Below are 16,898 nucleotides of genomic sequence, written 5' to 3' on the forward strand. Positions count from 1 at the left end.
TGCAGCAAGACTTCCTTACTTTTTTACTCCAACCCACTTGCAATAAAGGCCAACATGCCACTTGCTTTCCTAATTGCCTAATAAATAAGCATCCAGCAGGGATTCGGCAAGTGCGGAGAGGAGGAGCTCGTGTGCAAAGCAATGGTAACACATGTTAAGTCAATACATTCAGTTGCAGGTTTCGGAACAGAAATGGGTCTGAACTGAAGTCACCAAACAATGTACGTAGTGGGGAAAGTAATAAATCAACTTCACCACAAGAGGCTAAAATGACCCAATAGTAATGTGTTTTGATGGATTTGAAACAAGCACTCTTACGTGATTTATGTTTAAGTGTTCTATTGCTGAACTAAACCCACACAGGATAATATGCAATGTTACACCCTGGTTCAAAAAAGGGTGTATGGATAAACCCGGCACCGACAGGCCAGTGAGTTCAACCGCAGTGGTGAGGAAGGTTTTATAAAGAATAATCCAGGACAGATGTAAGAGTCACTTGGACAAATGTGGATTAATAAAGGAAAGCCAGCACGGATTTGTTGAAGGCAAATCGTGTTTAACTAACTTGGAATAAAATCATAGAAATGTTACATCACGGAAGGGGGCCATTCAACCCATCAAGTCCGTGCCAGCTCGATGGAAGAGGAATCCAGCCAGTCCCACTCCCCCGCCCAATCCCGATAGCCCTGCACATTTTTTCGTTTCAAGTACTTATCCAGTTCCCCTTTGAAGGCCATGGTTGAATCTGCCTCCATCAGCCCCTAGTGCAGTGCATTCCAGATCCTAACCACTCGCTGTGTAAAAAAGTGTCCTCATGTATTATGTACCGATGAGGATCCACAAACAAGTGTTCTTTTATTATTGGCCCGATTGTTCTTCTGTTTAGAGGAATATATTTCTACTGAACTCTATTGGTCTCCGTTTTAAATATTTACCTCTCCTGTTCTATCTCTTTGTCCGTCAACATTTATTGCAGTTTATCTTCCCTAGTTCCATTCTCATCCGCTCAAAATGAGCTTTGTTCTAATCTATCACTTTGGTCCTTGTCTTACTTCTGTCTTTCTCAATCTTTTACGGTGGAGGAATTGAGGGAGGGAGTGACTGTGTGAGGATGTGAATGAGTGAGCTACTTAGTGAATGAGTCTGTAAGTGAGAGAGTGTGAATGTGAGTGAGTCTGTGAATGAGTGAGTGAGTGATTGAGTGAGTGTGAGATAGGGGCTGGGACGGCTGGCAGGATCAACGAAATCACAAAATGGAGACAGGCAGACAAGAGAGGCATCGTTTCTGGATCTAGTCATGGCAAATAAAACGGATGAGAAAAGAAAAGTAATCGTAGGGGAACATGTCGGCACTAGCGATCATAACATAATCGGGATTATAAGAATGATGGAGGAAGAGGTCCAGAAGTTTGTCATCAGCACTTGCTGGCTCCATTTTACGGTCAAAGATAGCCTTTCAGCATTTTCCACTTTTATTTCGTGGACAATTCACACTTTGAACACTCACAGATTCTTATTTCATTGCCAGGATATGAATTCTGCAATTTACACGCTTTTCCATTCATTAAGACACACTTCTGTTCCGTCACCTGTAACAGAATATATTGACTTGACACGTGTTACAGTCACTTCACACACTATCTCCTCCTGTCCACACTTGCCTAATGCCTGCTGGATGCGTATTTATTACATTGATGCGATATTCTGTACAGTTACATATATGGCACTGAGAAACGACCCATTGAACCTAGTGTTTCTTGTGTTGACTGCAACGATCTAAAGAGTTTGGGACAGGGAACAGTGAGAGAGCATTTAACCGCAGCTGGAGAAAACTCTGGTTCAAATTCAGGTTCCGTTTGTCTGCTGCTTCTATTTCCACTTTCTGTGGTCAGGATGCGTTCACTGAAGCTTAGTGACAAGGCTTTCCATGTTGGGTTGTGCATCGCATCTGTACACAATATTGTGACTCTTTTCATTCATGAAACATTTTTGATTGCCGTAGTTATTTGTCTCCCAGAATAACTGATGGCGTTTCATTTCAGCATAGCGATATCAATATTGATGATGACCAGGTACTGAGCTCCATTACCTTGTGTGTGCAAAAAAACCGCCTAGGTGTGGGGGTTTAGCTCGGTAGTATGGCATTTGATTGGTGATAAAGCGGTCTTTGATTCAACTTCAAGCGCCCCCTCTATCTTTGAAATGTTTTCTCCAGAGAGTCATACAGTAAGTCTGTTCCTGCAGCTGCAGGTTTGTTATTTACGTTGAGTTGCATTGAGTTCACAGCAGACCATTTGGCTCAAGTGTTCTGTGCCAGCATCCAGACTCGTTCATCTAAAACTCTCCATCGACCCTCCCATTCCTTTCTCCTTCGTGTGCTAAGCTAGTTTCCCCTTAAATGTATCGAAGTTATTTAACTCAACTATTCCATGTGGTAGCCAGTTCAACATTCTTACAACCTTTTGCGTAAGGAAGTTTCTCCTGAATTCCTTATTGGATTTATTAGTGATTATCTGATATTGATAACCTCCAGTAATGGACTCCCCACAAGTGGCAACATTTTCTCTCCCTTTACCCGATCTAATGTATCCCCCAGTGGTCCAAATAATCTGGCAAGTATACTTTTGTTATTGATGTGTCTTTAGAATAATTTACTATTTCTTTTTATATTCCTTAAGAATTAATTTCCTCGTTTCTCATCGCTTTCTGAATTGTTTTTTACATCCTTCCAAACCTCTTCCTATTCCCTTTTGCCTGGCCAAACCTCCAGAGTCTGACCCCGCCCTCGGCGTCTGACTCCGAACCCAGAGACTGGACTGCTACCCCAGAGTCGGACCCCGCTCATAGCGTCTGACGCCTGCCCCAGAGTCTAACCCCTCCATAGAGTCTGATTCCACCCACAGAGTCTAACTCCTCCACCAGAGCCTGATAACTCATCCAGAGCCTGACTTCTCCTCCAGACACTGACTCCTCCCCCAGAGGCTGAATCCTCCTTCAGAGTCTGACACCTCCCAATGCCTCAGTTTCTTTGACTTTGATCAGTCACTGTGCAGACGTAGAATTATAGAATCATCGATTGGTTACAGCACAGAAGGAAGCCATTTGGCCCATCGAGCCAGTGCCTGCTCTTTGTAAGGGCAATCTACTTTGTCCCATTCCCCCGCTCTTTCCCCGTTGCCCTGCAACTTTAATCCCTTCAAGCGTTTATCCAATTACCTTTCTGAAAGCTGCAATTGAATCTGCCTCCACTGTCCGATCAGGCAGCGCATTCCAGATCATAAACACTTTCCTTAAAATAAATAATGGCTTAAATAAGGTGGACTGGGAGAGAGGAAATGTTTCCATTATGTGGGGAAGACCAGAACGAGAGGTCATCGCTATAAGATGGTCACCAGTGTGGTGAGAATGTGGAACTCGCCACCAGGAGGAGAAGTCGGAGCAAACAGGACAGATGGGTGAAAGGGGAAGATGGATGAGCACAGAATGGGGGACAGGGATGGAAGGGGAGTGTGATGGGGTGAGATGAAGTGGCGAGGGAGGATGCTCGTGTGGAGCATCAACAGCGGCATGGACCAAAGCAGATGAGTGGCCTGTTTCCCTGCTGTAGACTCGATATGAACATCAATCCTGTTGTTGCAGGGAAGGACGGACTGAGTGTCTGATTCCCGAGATAAGAATTTAAAAGGAGGAAACTGGATTTGAACCCGAGACCTCTTTATCTGCAGTTAAATGCTCGGTGATGATTTCGTGCACACACAAGGTAACGGAGCTCAGTATCTGGCAGTCACCAATGGTGATATAACCAACCTGAACAGAAGCTGCATAAGTTATTCTGGGAGACAAATAACTATGACAATCAGAAATGTTTCATGAATGGAGTGAGTCACACTATTGTGTATAGGTGCGATGCACAACCCAACATGGAAAGCCTTGTGACTCAGCTTCAGTGAACACATCCTTACCACAGAACGCGGAACCAGAAGCAGCAGCCAAAAGACACCAGAATTCCAACCAGAGGTTTCTCCAGCTGCAGTCAAATGCAATCTCACTGTGCTCTGCCCCAGCTCTTAAGATCGTTGCGGTCAACACAAGAAACACCAGGTTCAATGTGCAGTTCCACAACATCATGCTCTCTGTGCCATATATGGAATTGTACTGAATATCGCATCAATGTAATAAATAATCGCCCAGCAGGTATTCGGCAAGTGTGGACAGGATGAGACAGTGTGTGAAGTGACTGTAAGTTGTTTGAAGTCAATACATTCGTTTGCAGGTTGCGGAACAGAATTGGGCCTTAATGAATGGAGATGTGTGTAACATGCAGAATTCACAACCTGGCCACGAAATGAGAGGCTGTGAGTGTCCAAAGTGTGAATCCTCCAGGAAAAGGAAGTGGAAAATGCTGAAAAGTCTCATTTTGTCCGTCAGATGGAGGCAAAAATTGGTGGCGACAGGCTTGTGATGGTCTTTCTCAATCATTATTCTAAACTTTGTCATGTTATGATCGCTATTGCCTAGATGTTGCTCGAAACTGACATTTCTTATCTCCTCCGTTTCACTTCCAATTACTAGATGCAGCAGTGATTCCTCTCTTGTCTGCCTGTCTCTGTTTTATCATTTCATTGCTTCAGCCTGCTCTCCCTGCCTCCCTCTCGCAGTCAATCACTCAAACACTTACTCATTCACACACTAACTCATTCACTCACTCACTGCCACAATCCCTCTACCCGAAGAGATTGAGAAAGTCATTAGTAAGACAAAGTAATAGATTGGAACAAAGCTAATTTTCAGCAGATGTGATTGGAACTACGTTAAATAAACTGTAAAACATTTTGACAGACAAAGAGATAGAACAGCAGAGGCAAATATTGAAAACGGAGATCAATAGAGTTTAGGAGAAATATATTCCTCAAAAAACAAACTAGTCAATATTGAAACACCATTGGGTTGCCCATCCCCATCTGTAGACAATACATAAAAGAATAAAATTACACAATATTATAAAAAGGATATCGAGGCATTGGAGAAGGTGCATAAAAGATTTACTGGGATGATACCAGAACTGAGATGAGACATCTATCAGGAAAGATTGAACAGGCTGGGGCTCCTTTCTCTAGAAAAGAGAAGGCTTCGGGGTGACCTGATAGAGGTCTTTATGATTATGAACATTTTAGACACAGAGAAAATGATTCCACTTGTTGGGGAGTCCAAAACCATAGGTCATCAATATAAGATCGTCACTGATAAATCCAATAGGGAATTCAGGAGAAACTTATTTTCCCAGCGAGCGGTGAGAATGTGGAACTCGCTACCACAAGGAATAGTCGAGGGGAATAGTGTAGATGCATTTTAGTAGAAGCTGGATTAACATATCGGGGAGAAAGGAATAGAAGGATATGCTAATAGGGTCAGATGAAGTAGGGAGGGAGGCGGCTCTCGTGGAGCATCAATGACAGCATAGACCAGTCGGGCCGAGTGGCCTGTTTCTCTGCTGTCGACTCAATTTTGCTCAACATAAACAACAAACCTGCAGCTGCAGGGACGGTAGACCGACGGAATGACTCCCATCAGGATGCAGTTAAAAAAGGGAGAGCGGATATCTGGATTTGCACCAACGACATCACGATTTGTAGTTAAATGCTCTGCCACTGAGCTACACCCCCACATCTGTGATGATTTCTTGCTCACAAAACGTAACGGAGCTCAGTACCTGGCAGTCAGCAATGTTAATATAACCAACCTGAAAAGAAGCTTCATCAGTTTGTATGTGCATCAAATCATCACAGATGTCAAGGTGTGGCTCAGTGTTAGAGCATATAACTGCAGATTACAAGATTTTCGGTTCAAATCCAAACGCCTCCTTGCACGTTTTACTTCTTACCTTGGGAATCGTGCACTCAGTCTGCCTTCACTGCAGCAGTAAAATTGTTGTTTACATCGAGTCGACAGCAGGGAAACAGGCCCACTCGTTTGGTTTCTGCCATCGTTGATGCTCCTCACAAGCATCCTCCCACCCAACTTCATCTCACGCGATCTCCCTCCCCTTCCGTTCTTTTCTCCCTCGTCTGCTGCTCCGGCGAAGAAACATAGAAAATAGGAGCATATTCGGCCCTTCGAGCCTGCTCTGCCATTCAATATGACCATGGCTGATCCTCTATCTCAATACCATATTCCCGCTCTCTCCTCATACTCCTTGATGTCTTCAGTGTCTTGAAATCGATCTCTCTCATTCTTCAATATATTCAGTGATTTGGCCTCCACATCCTTCTGTGTGAGAGAATTCCACAGGTTCACCACCCACTGAGTGATGAAATTTCTCCTCATCTCAGTCTTAAATGTCCTACCCCGTATCCTGTGACCCCTCGTTCTGGACCCCTCAGCCAGAGGAAACATCCTCCCTGTAGCCAGTCGGTCGAGTCCTGTCAGAATTTTAGATGTTTCAATGAGATCCGCTCTCATTATTCTGAACTCGAGTGAATACAGGCCGAGCCAACGCAATCTCTCCTCATTCGAGTCAGGCCCTGAGGGCGGAGTCAGATACAGGGGCGGGTACAGTTTCTGGGGGAAGAGTCAGATTCTCGGGGGAGGGGGTCTGGCTCTGAGGCAGAAAGAAGGCTCTGGGGAGGAGTCAGGCTCTGAGGGAGGAGTCAGTCTCTGGAGGCGGAATCAGGCTCTTGGGGAACAGTCAGACTCTTGGGAGGAGTCAGACTCTGAGGGAGGAGGAAGGCTCTGGGGAAGAGTTAGACTCTGAGGGCGGAGTAAGGCTCTGAGGGAGGACTCAGACGCTGTGGAGGTATCCGGCTCTTCGGGAGGACTCAGTCATTGAGGGAGGAGTCAGGATCTCGGACAGGGGTCAGACTCTTGGTGTCGGGTCAGACTCTGGGGGAGGTGTCAGATTCTGGGGCAAGGTTCAGACTCTGGGGGAGAAGTCCGACTCTGGAGGTCGGGTCAGACTCTGGGGGAAGGGTCAGGCTCTGGGGCAGAGGTCAAAGGCTGGGGGAGGGGGTCCGACACAGAGGGCCGTGTCAGATTCTCAGGGCGGAGGCAGACTCGGAGGGTAGAGTTAGATTCTGAGGGACGGGTCAGGCTCTGGAGGTGGAGTCATATTCTTCCCTATCAGAATAACTCATTAAAGTTCTCTTCAGAATGGTGCTATCAATGTTGATGATGGCCAGGTACTAAGCTCCATTGCCTTGTGTGTGCCCAAACTTCATGCAGCTGTGGGGGTGTAGCTCAGTGGTAGAGCATTTGACTGCAGATCAAGCGATCTTTGGTTCAAATCCAAGCGCCGCCTCTATCTTTTAATTGTTCCCTGTCGGAAGTCATGCAGTCAGTCTGTTCCTGCAGCTGCAAGATTGTTATTCACATTGAGTCCACAGGAGGCCATTTGGCCCACTTGCTCAATGCCAGCGTCCATTCTCCACACGGGCCCCCTTCCTCCCTCGTTCATCTCACCCTTCCATTCCCGTCTCCTCTCGACTCCGAGGGAGTGCCAGAGAGAGATTTATCACCCTTTCAAATATTTCCCACTCCTGTTCTATCTCTTTGTCATTTTTTTCACCTTCCCCAGTTCCATTATAATCCCCACAAAATTAGTTTGTTTCCAATCAATTACTTTCTTCTTTTGTCTTACTCAAGTCTTTCTCAATCTTTTACTGCGTAGGGATTGATGGAGGGAGTGAGTGTGTGAGTGAATGAGGGAGGGAGGAATTGAGCGAGGGAGGGATGGAGTGAGTGAGTTCGTGAGCGTTTGAGTGAATGAATGAGTGAGAGCGAGAGGGGAACAGATAGAGCAGGCAGGAACGATGTAATGATAAAAGGGAGACAGGTAGGCAAGAGAGGAATCACTGCTTTATCCAATAATGGAAAATGAAACGGTGGAGGTAAGAGAAGTAAGTGTAGGAGAATAGCCAGGCACAAGCGGCAAGATTTAAAATAATGATTGAGAAACACGGCCACAAGCCTGTGGCCAGCAATTTCAACTCGCATCCGGAGGGCGAAATAGAGGCTTTTCAGCATTGTCCACTTTGGACACTCATAGTCTCTTATTTCATGGCCAGGATGCAATTTACACACTTTCCCTTTCGTTAAGTCCCAATTCTGTTCCGTAACCTGTAAATTAATCTATTGACTTAACAAATATTACAGTTAGATCACACACTATATCCTCCTGTCCGCTCTTGCCAAATGCCTGCTGGATGTTTATTTATTACATTGATTCGATATTCTGTACACTTACATATATGGCACTGAGAGCATGATCTTGTGAAACTGCACATTGAACCTGTTGTTTCTTGTGTTGACTGTAACGATCTACAGAACTAGGGGCAGAGCACAGTGAGAGAGCACTTGACAGCTGCTGGAGAAACATCTGGTTGAAATTCAGGTGTCGTCTCTCTGGTGCTTCCAGTTCCGCGTTCTGTGGTAAGTATGTGTTCACTGAAGTTTAGTGACAAGGCTTTTCATGTTGGGTTGTTCATCGCATCTGTACACAAAAGTGTGACTCACTCCGTTCATGAATCATTTCTGATTGCTGTAATTATTTGTCTCCCAGAATAACTGATGAAGCTTCTTTTCAGATTGGTTCTTTCAACAGTGATGACTGCCAGGTACTGAACTCCGTTGCATTACCTTGTCTGTGGACGATATCAGTGGGTGCATTGCTTAATTGCAGTGTTTAATTGTAAATCAAGCGATCGCTGGTTTAAATTCCGTTACTCCCTCTTCTTTCGAAATGATTTTGTGATTCATACAGTAAGTCTGAATTCCCTGTCGCAGCAGGATTGTTGTTTACATTGAAGCTTCAGCAGAGAAACAGGTTAGCTATCTCGATTGGTCACTTCCGGTATTTATGCACCACATGAGTCTCCTCCTGCCCGATTTCATCTCGTTCTATCAGCCATATATTCCTTTCTCTTTCATCTCTTTATCGAGCTTCCACTTTAAAGCATCTATGCCATTTGCCTCAACGATTCCTTTTGGTGGCGAGTTCCACATTCTTACCACCCTTTGGGTAAGGAAGATTCTCCTGAATTTCCTCACAAATGGAAACGATTTTTCCACGTCTACCCTATCGAACCCTTTCATAATCTTAAAGACCTCCATCAGGTCACCCCTCAGTCTTCCCTTGTCGAGAGAAAAGAGCTCCAACCTATTTAGTCCTCCTGAGAAGTATATGCTCCGAGTTCTGATATCATCCTTGTGAATCTTTTTTTTCAGCTTTGCCAATTCCTCTTCATTCTTCTTATAATCTGGAGACCAGAACTGTTCACGTTGCTCCAAGTGTGGTTTCCATGTTCACTTCACCTCTGAACTTTCCATTCTCAGCCTGGTTCTCACTTGTATTATCAACCTGACATCTGCCATGCGGCCACTTCCTCTGGTTCCTTTTATTCTCTATCTCCTTCGTCATCCAGAGAGCTCTGGCTTTAGTTGCCCTACCTTTTCCTCTTGTGGGAATGTACACAGACTGTACCCGAACAATCTCCTCTCCAAAAGCCGCCCATTGCTCGATTACAGTTTGGATTCCATTTTACCAGGGCCGGATCAGTTCTCAACCCTCTGTAATTGACTCTCTTCCAATTAAGTATTTTTACTCGAGATTACTCCTTCTCCTTTTCCATTGCTATTCCAAACCTTATGATACTCTGTTCGCTATTCCCTAAATGCTCCCCCAAGGACACTTGCTCCACATTAACTATCTCATTCCCTAGAACCAGATCCATCATTGCCTCCTAACTACAGTTGCTTCACACACTAGCTCATCCTGCCACACTTGCTCAATGCCTGCTAGATGCACCTTTATTATATTCTGTACACTTACATATATGGCACTGATAGCATGATCTTGGAAAACCACGCATTGAACCTGGCACTGCATTTGTTGACTGAAAGTGTCTAAAGAGCTGGGGGCAGAGCACAGTGACAGAGCATTTGACAGCAGCTGAAGACCTCCACTTGAAATTCTGATGTTGTTTGGCTGGTGCTTCGAGTTCCGCGTTCTGTGGCAAGGATGTGTTCACTGAAGCCGAGAGACAAGGCGTTCCAATTTGGGTTGTGCATCGCATCTGTACACAATAATGTGACTCACGCCATTCATGAAACATTTCTGATTGCAGTAATTATTTGTCTCCCAGAATAACTCACGAAGCTTCTTTTCATGTTGGTAATATCAACATTGGTGACTGCCAGCTACTGAGCTCCATTACATTGTGCGTGCAAGAATGGGCAACGGCTGTGGGGGTGCAGCTCAGTGGTGGAGCATTTGACTGCAGATGAAGAGGGTTTTGGTTCGAATCCAAGTGCCCCCTTGCACATTTTCAGTGCTTCTTTTGAGGAGTCAGAAAATCAGTAATGTGTCGCTGACGTTGTTTGTGTTGAGTTTGCCGCACAGATCCAGGTCATTTGACCCAACGGGTTTGTGCCAGCCTTTGTGCTTCACACAAGACTCCTCCCTCCCCATTTCACTTACTCCCATCCGCAAACTCTTCTATTCCTTTCGCCCCCGTGTGTTTATCCAGTTTGCCATTTCATGTATCGATGTTATTTGCCTCAACTACTCCTTAAGGTAGCGAGTTCCACATTCTTGCAACTCTTTGGTAAAGAAGTTTCCCATGAATTCTCCATTGGATTTATCAGTGACTATCTTATATTGATAAACGATAGTTTTAGAGTCCCCTACGAGTGGAAACATTTTCTCAACGTCGACCCAATCAAACCCTTTCATTATCCAAAGACCTCCATCATGTCAGCCATCAGCCTGTTAAATCTATCCTGACAGGTATTATCTTTCAGTTCTGGCATCATCATTATTTTCACCTTCGCCAATTCCTCGATATCCTTTTGATAAAAGGGAGACCAGAAGTGTTCACAGTGCTCCAAGTGTGGTTTAACCAAGGATCTCGGACGACAGGTACACAAATCACTAAAAGTGGTGACGACATTAAAAAAAACAAGCCAAGCACTGGGGTTCATTTCCAGGAGGATAGAATTGAAAAGCGGAGAAGTTATGTTAAGCATGTATATTCTCCTGACAAATACTGAGACAAAGTAACTATTCAATATTCCAGCGATTTCACTGTTATTACCTCTGAGCATATCTTGTGTATCCCTTGTTGGCCCTATCCCTATCCTGATGTTATTGACGTTTCAGTGCAATAATTGACTATTTCTTTATAATTCAATTTTGTGTTTCCTTTCTGCTTTCCTGATTGCTTGTTGACATCCTTCCTAACGTCTTCATTTTCCCCTTTATCATCATTTCCTTCATTGTCCATGTAGTTAGAATATGCATTCGTTCAATTTCAATTTTACCCTTATCTCTTTATTCATCCACAATGTTTCATTATTGACTATTTGTTGTTTTTTTTTAGAGGAATGAATTTCTCTTGAACTCTATTGATCACCGTTTCAAATATTTCCCAAAACCTGTTCTATATCTTTGTCAAGATTTTTTCCAAGTTCACCTTCCCAGGTTCCAATCTCACCCCCTCAAAAATAGTTTGTTTCCAATCTATTAAATTGGTCTTTGTCTTACTGATGTCTCTCTCAATCTTTACGGTGGAGGGATTGAGGTAGGGAGTGATGTGTGAGTGAGTGAGGGAGGGAGTGAGGGAAGGAGGGAATGAGGGATGGAAAGAGTGAGTGAATTAGCGTGTTCGTGAGTGTGCGAGTGACTGAATGAGTGAGAGCGAGAGGGAGGCAGGGAGAGCAGGCAGGAGCGATAAAATTACAACTGAGAGCCAGGCAGACAAGAGAAGAATCACTGCTGGATCTAGTAATGGGAAATGAAACGGAGGAGATAGGAGAAGTAAGTGTCGGCGAATATCGAGGCACTAGTGATAAGGTTTAAAATAATAATTGAGAAAGACGGCCACACGCCTATTGCCAGCACTCTGCGAGCATCCGCGGGCCAAATCGAGGCTTTCAGCATTTTCCACTTTTATTTCCTGGCGACGTCACAATTTCGACACTCACAGCTTCTTATTTCATGGCCAGGATGCAATTTACACACTTTCCCTTTCGTTAAGTCCCACTTCAGTTCCGTAACCTGTAAATTAATCTATTGACTTAACAAATATTACAGTCACTTCACACACTATCTCCTCCTGTCTGCTCTTGCCAAATGCTTGCTGGATGTTTGTTTATTACATTGATTCGATATTCTGTACACTTACATATATGGCACTGAGAGCATGATCTTGTGAAACTGCACATTGAACCTTTTGTTTCTTGTGTTGACTGTAACGATCTACAGAGCTGGGCCAGAGCACAGTGAGAGAGCACTTGACAGCTGCTGGAGAAACATCTGGTTGAAATTTAGGTGCCTTTTGTCTGGTGCTTCGAGTTCCGCGTTCTGTGGTAAGTATGTGCTCACTGAAGTTTAGTGACAAGGCTTTCCATGTCGGGTTGTGCATCGCATCTGTACACAATAGTGCGACTCACTCCGTTCATGATTCATTTCTGATTGCTGTATTTATTTGTCTCCCACAATAACTGATAAGCTTCTTTTCATGTTGGTAATATCAACATTGGTGACTGCCAGCTACTGAGATCCATTACATTGTGCGTGCAAGAATGGTCAACAGATGTGGGGGTGTAGCTCAGTGGTAGAGCATTTGACTGCAGATCAAGAGGTCTCTGGTTCGAATCCAGGCGCCCCCTTGCACATTCTAAGTGCTTCTTTTGGGGACTCAAAAAATCAGTAATCTGTCGCTGTCGTTGTTTCTATTGAGTTTGCCGCACAGATCCAGGCCTTTTGACACAACGGGTCTGTGCCAGACTTTATGCTTCACACAAGACACCTCCCTCTCTACTTCATTTGCCCCCATCCGCACACTCTTCCATTCCTTTCGCCCCCGTGTGTTTATCTAGTTTGCCATTTCATGTATCGATGTTATTTGCCTCAACTACTCCTTAAGGTAGCGAATTCCACATTCTTGCAACTCTTTGGTAAAGAAGTTTCCCATGAATTCTCTATTGGATTTATCAGTGACTATCTTATATTGATAACCGATAGTTTTAGAGTCCCCTACGAGTGGAAACATTTTCTCTACGTCGACCCAATCAAACTCTTTCATTATCCAAAGACCTCCATCATGTCAGCCATCAGCCTGTTAAATCTATCCTGACAGGTATTATCTTTCAGTTCTGGCATCATCATTATTTTCACCTTCGCCAATTCCTCGATATCCTTTTGATAATAGGGAGACCAGAAATGTTCACAGTGCTCCAAGTGTGGTTTAACCAAGGATCTCGGACTACAGGTACACAAATCACTAAAAGTGGCGACGACATAAATAAAAACAAGCCAAGCACTGGGGTTCATTTCCAGGGGGATAGAATTGAAAAGCGGAGAAGTTATGTTAAGCATGTATCGCCTCCCTGATAAATACTGAGACAAAGTAACTATTCAATATTCCAGCCATTTCACTGTTATTACCTCTGAGTATATCTTGTGTATCCCTTGTTGGCCCTATCCCTATCCTGATGTTATTGACATTTCAGTGCAACAATTGACTATTTCTTGATAATTTAATTTTGTATTTCCTTTCTGCTTTCCTGATTGCTTGTTGACATCCTTCCTAACGTCTTCATTTTCCCCTTTATCATCCTTTCCTTTATTGTCCATGCAGTTAGAATATGCATATGTTCAATTTCAATTTTACCCTTATCACTTTATTCATCCACAATGTTTAATTATTGACTATTTGTTGTTTTTTTTAGAGGAATGAATTTCTCTTGAACTCTATTGATCACCGTTTCAAATATTTCCAAAAACCTGTTCGATATCTTTGTCAAGATTTTTTCCAAGTTCACCTTCCCAGGTTCCAATCTCACCCCCTCAAAAATAGTTTGTTTCAAATCTATTAATTTGGTCTTTGTCTTACTGATGTCTCTCTCAATCTTTACGGTGGAGGGATTGAGGTAGGGAGTGATGTGTGAGTGAGTGAGGGAGGGAGTGAGGGAAGGAGGGAATGAGGGATGGATAGAGTGAGTGAATTAGCGTGTTCGTGAGTGTGCGAGTGACTGAATGAGTGAGAGCGAGAGGGAGGCAGGGAGAGCAGGCAGGAGCGATAAAATTACAACTGAGAGCCAGGCAGACAAGAGAGGAATCACTGCTGGATCTAGTAATGGGGAATGAAACGGAGGAGATAGGAGAAGTGAGTGTAGGCGAATATCGAGGCACTAGTGATAAGGTTTAAAATAATAATTGAGAAAGACGGCCACACGCCTATTGCCAGCACTCTCTGCGAGCTTCCGCGGGTCAAATAGAGGCTTTCAGCATTTTCCACTTTTATTTCCTGGCGACGTCACAATTTCGACACTCACAGCTTCTTATTTCATGGCCAGGATGCAATTTACACACTTTCCCTTTCGTTAAGTCCCACTTCAGTTCCGTAACCTGTAAATGAATCTATTGACTTAACAAATATTACAGTCACTTAACACACTATCTCCTCCTGTCCGCTCTTGCCAAATGCCTGCTGGATTTTTATTTATTACATTCATTCGATATTCTGTACACTGACATATATGGCACTGAGAGCATGATCTTGTGAAACTGCACATTGAACCTGTTGTTTCTTGTGTTGACTGTAACGATCTACAGAATTGGGACAGAGCACAGTTAGAGAGCACTTGACAGCTGCTGGAGAAACATCTGGTTGAAATTTCGGTGTCGTTTGTCCAGTGCTTCCAGTTCCGCGTTCTGTGGTAAGGATGTGCTCACTGAAGTTTAGTGACAAGGCTTTCCATGTCGGGTTGTGCATCGCATCTGTACATAACAGTGTGACTCACTCCGTTCATGATTCATTTCTGATTGCTGTATTTATTTGTCTCCCAGAATAACTGATGAAGCTTCTTTTCATGTTGGTCATATCAACATTGGTGACTGCCAGCTACTGAGCTCCATTACATAGTGCGTGCAAGAATGATTAACAGATGTGGGGGTGTAGCTCAGTGGTAAAGCATTTGACTGCAGATCAAGAGATCTCTGGTTCGAATCCTGGCGCCCCCTTGCACATTCTAAGTGCTTCTTTTGGGGACTCAGAAAATCAGTGATCGATCGCTGTCGTTGTTTCTGTTGAGTTTGCCGCACAGATCCAGGCCTTTTGACCCAAGCGGTCTTTTTCAGTCTTTATGCTTCAAACAAGACACCTCCCTCCCTACTTCATTTGCGCCCATCCGCACACTCTTCCATTCCTTCAGCCCCCGTGTGTTTTTCTAGTTTGCCATTTCATGTATCGATGTTATTTGCCTCAACTACTCCTTGAGGAAGCGAGTTCCACATTCTTGCAACTCTTTGGTAAAGAGGTTTCCCATAAATTCTCTATTGGATTTATTGGTGACTATCTTATATTGATAACCGATAGTTTTAGAGTCCCCTACGAGTGGAAACATTTTCTCTACCTCGACCCAATCAAACCCTTTCATTATCCAAAGACCTCCATCATGTCAGCCATCAGCCTGTTAAATCTATCCTGACAGGTATTATCTTTCAGTTCTGGCATCATCATTATTTTCACCTTCGCCAATTCCTCGATATCCTTTTGATAATAGGGAGACCAGAAGTGTTCACAGTGCTCCAAGTGTGGTTTAACCAAGGATCTCGGACTACAGGTACACAAATCACTAAAAGTGGTGACGACATTAAAAAAAACAAGCCAAGCACTGGGGTTCATTTCCAGTGGGATAGAATTGAAAAGCGGAGAAGTTATGTTAAGCATGTATATTCTCCTGATAAATACTGAGAAAAAGTAACTGTTCAATATTCCAGCCATTTCACTGTTATTACCTCTGAGTATATCTTGTGTATCCCTTGTTGGCCCGATCCCTGTCCTGATGTTATTGACATTTCTGTGCAATAATTGACTATTTCTTGATAATTTTATTTTGTATTTCCTTTCTTCTTTCCTGATTGCTTGTTGACATCCTTCCTAACGTCTTCATTTTCCCCTTTATCATCCTTTCCTTTATTGTCCATGTAGTTAGAATATGCATTTGTTCAATTTCAATTTTACCCTTATCTCTTTATTCATCCACAATGTTTCATTATTGACTATTTGTTGTTTTTTTTTAGAGGAATGAATTTCTCTTGAACTCTATTGATCACCGTTTCAAATATTTCCCAAAACCTGTTCTATATCTTTGTCAAGATTTTTTCCAAGTTCACCTTCCCAGGTTCCAATCTCACCCCCTCAAAAATAGTTTGTTTCAAATCTATTAATTTGGTCTTTGTCTTACTGATGTCTCTCTCAATCTTTACGGTGGAGGGATTGAGGTAGGGAGTGATGTGTGAGTGAGTGAGGGAGGGAGTGAGGGAAGGAGGGAATGAGGGATGGATAGAGTGAGTGAATTAGCGTGTTCGTGAGTGTGCGAGTGACTGAATGAGTGAGAGCGAGAGGGAGGCAGTGAGAGCAGGCAGGAGCGATAAAATTACAACTGAGAGCCAGGCAGACAAGAGAGGAATCACTGCTGGATCTAGTAATGGGGAATGAAACGGAGGAGATAGGAGAAGTAAGTGTAGGCGAATATCGAGGCACTAGTGATAAGGTTTAAAATAATAATTGAGAAAGACGGCCACACGCCTATTGCCAGCACCCTCTGCGAGCTTCCGCGGGTCAAATAGAGGCTTTCAGCATTTTCCACTTTTATTTCCTGGCGACGTCACAATTTCGACACTCACAGCTTCTTATTTCATGGCCAGGATGCAATTTACACACTTTCCCTTTCGTTAAGTCCCACTTCAGTTCCGTAACCTGTAAATGAATCTATTGACTTAACAAATATTACAGTCACTTCACACACTATCTCCTCCTGTCCGCTCTTGCCAAATGCCTGCTGGATTTTTATTTATTACATTCATTCGATATTCTGTACACTGACATATATGGCAC

General features: G+C 43.7%; 3 non-coding genes across 3 annotated transcripts; all 3 read left to right on the forward strand.

Moving 5' to 3' along the window:
• The first annotated feature begins 7,222 nt into the window (after positions 1-7,222).
• Positions 7,223-7,294, forward strand: trnac-gca (transfer RNA cysteine (anticodon GCA)). The gene has a single exon. It is a non-coding gene; the product is annotated as a tRNA-Cys (tRNA).
• Positions 7,295-12,591: 5,297 nt separating this feature from the next.
• On the forward strand, positions 12,592-12,663 carry trnac-gca (transfer RNA cysteine (anticodon GCA)). Its single transcript has one exon. It is a non-coding gene; the product is annotated as a tRNA-Cys (tRNA).
• A 2,284-nt stretch (positions 12,664-14,947) lies between these two features.
• Positions 14,948-15,019, forward strand: trnac-gca (transfer RNA cysteine (anticodon GCA)). Its single transcript has one exon. It is a non-coding gene; the product is annotated as a tRNA-Cys (tRNA).
• The last annotated feature ends 1,879 nt before the right edge of the window (positions 15,020-16,898 follow it).

Source organism: Heptranchias perlo, chromosome 20 (genome assembly GCF_035084215.1).
Source record: "Heptranchias perlo isolate sHepPer1 chromosome 20, sHepPer1.hap1, whole genome shotgun sequence".
NCBI lineage: Eukaryota > Metazoa > Chordata > Chondrichthyes > Hexanchiformes > Hexanchidae > Heptranchias > Heptranchias perlo.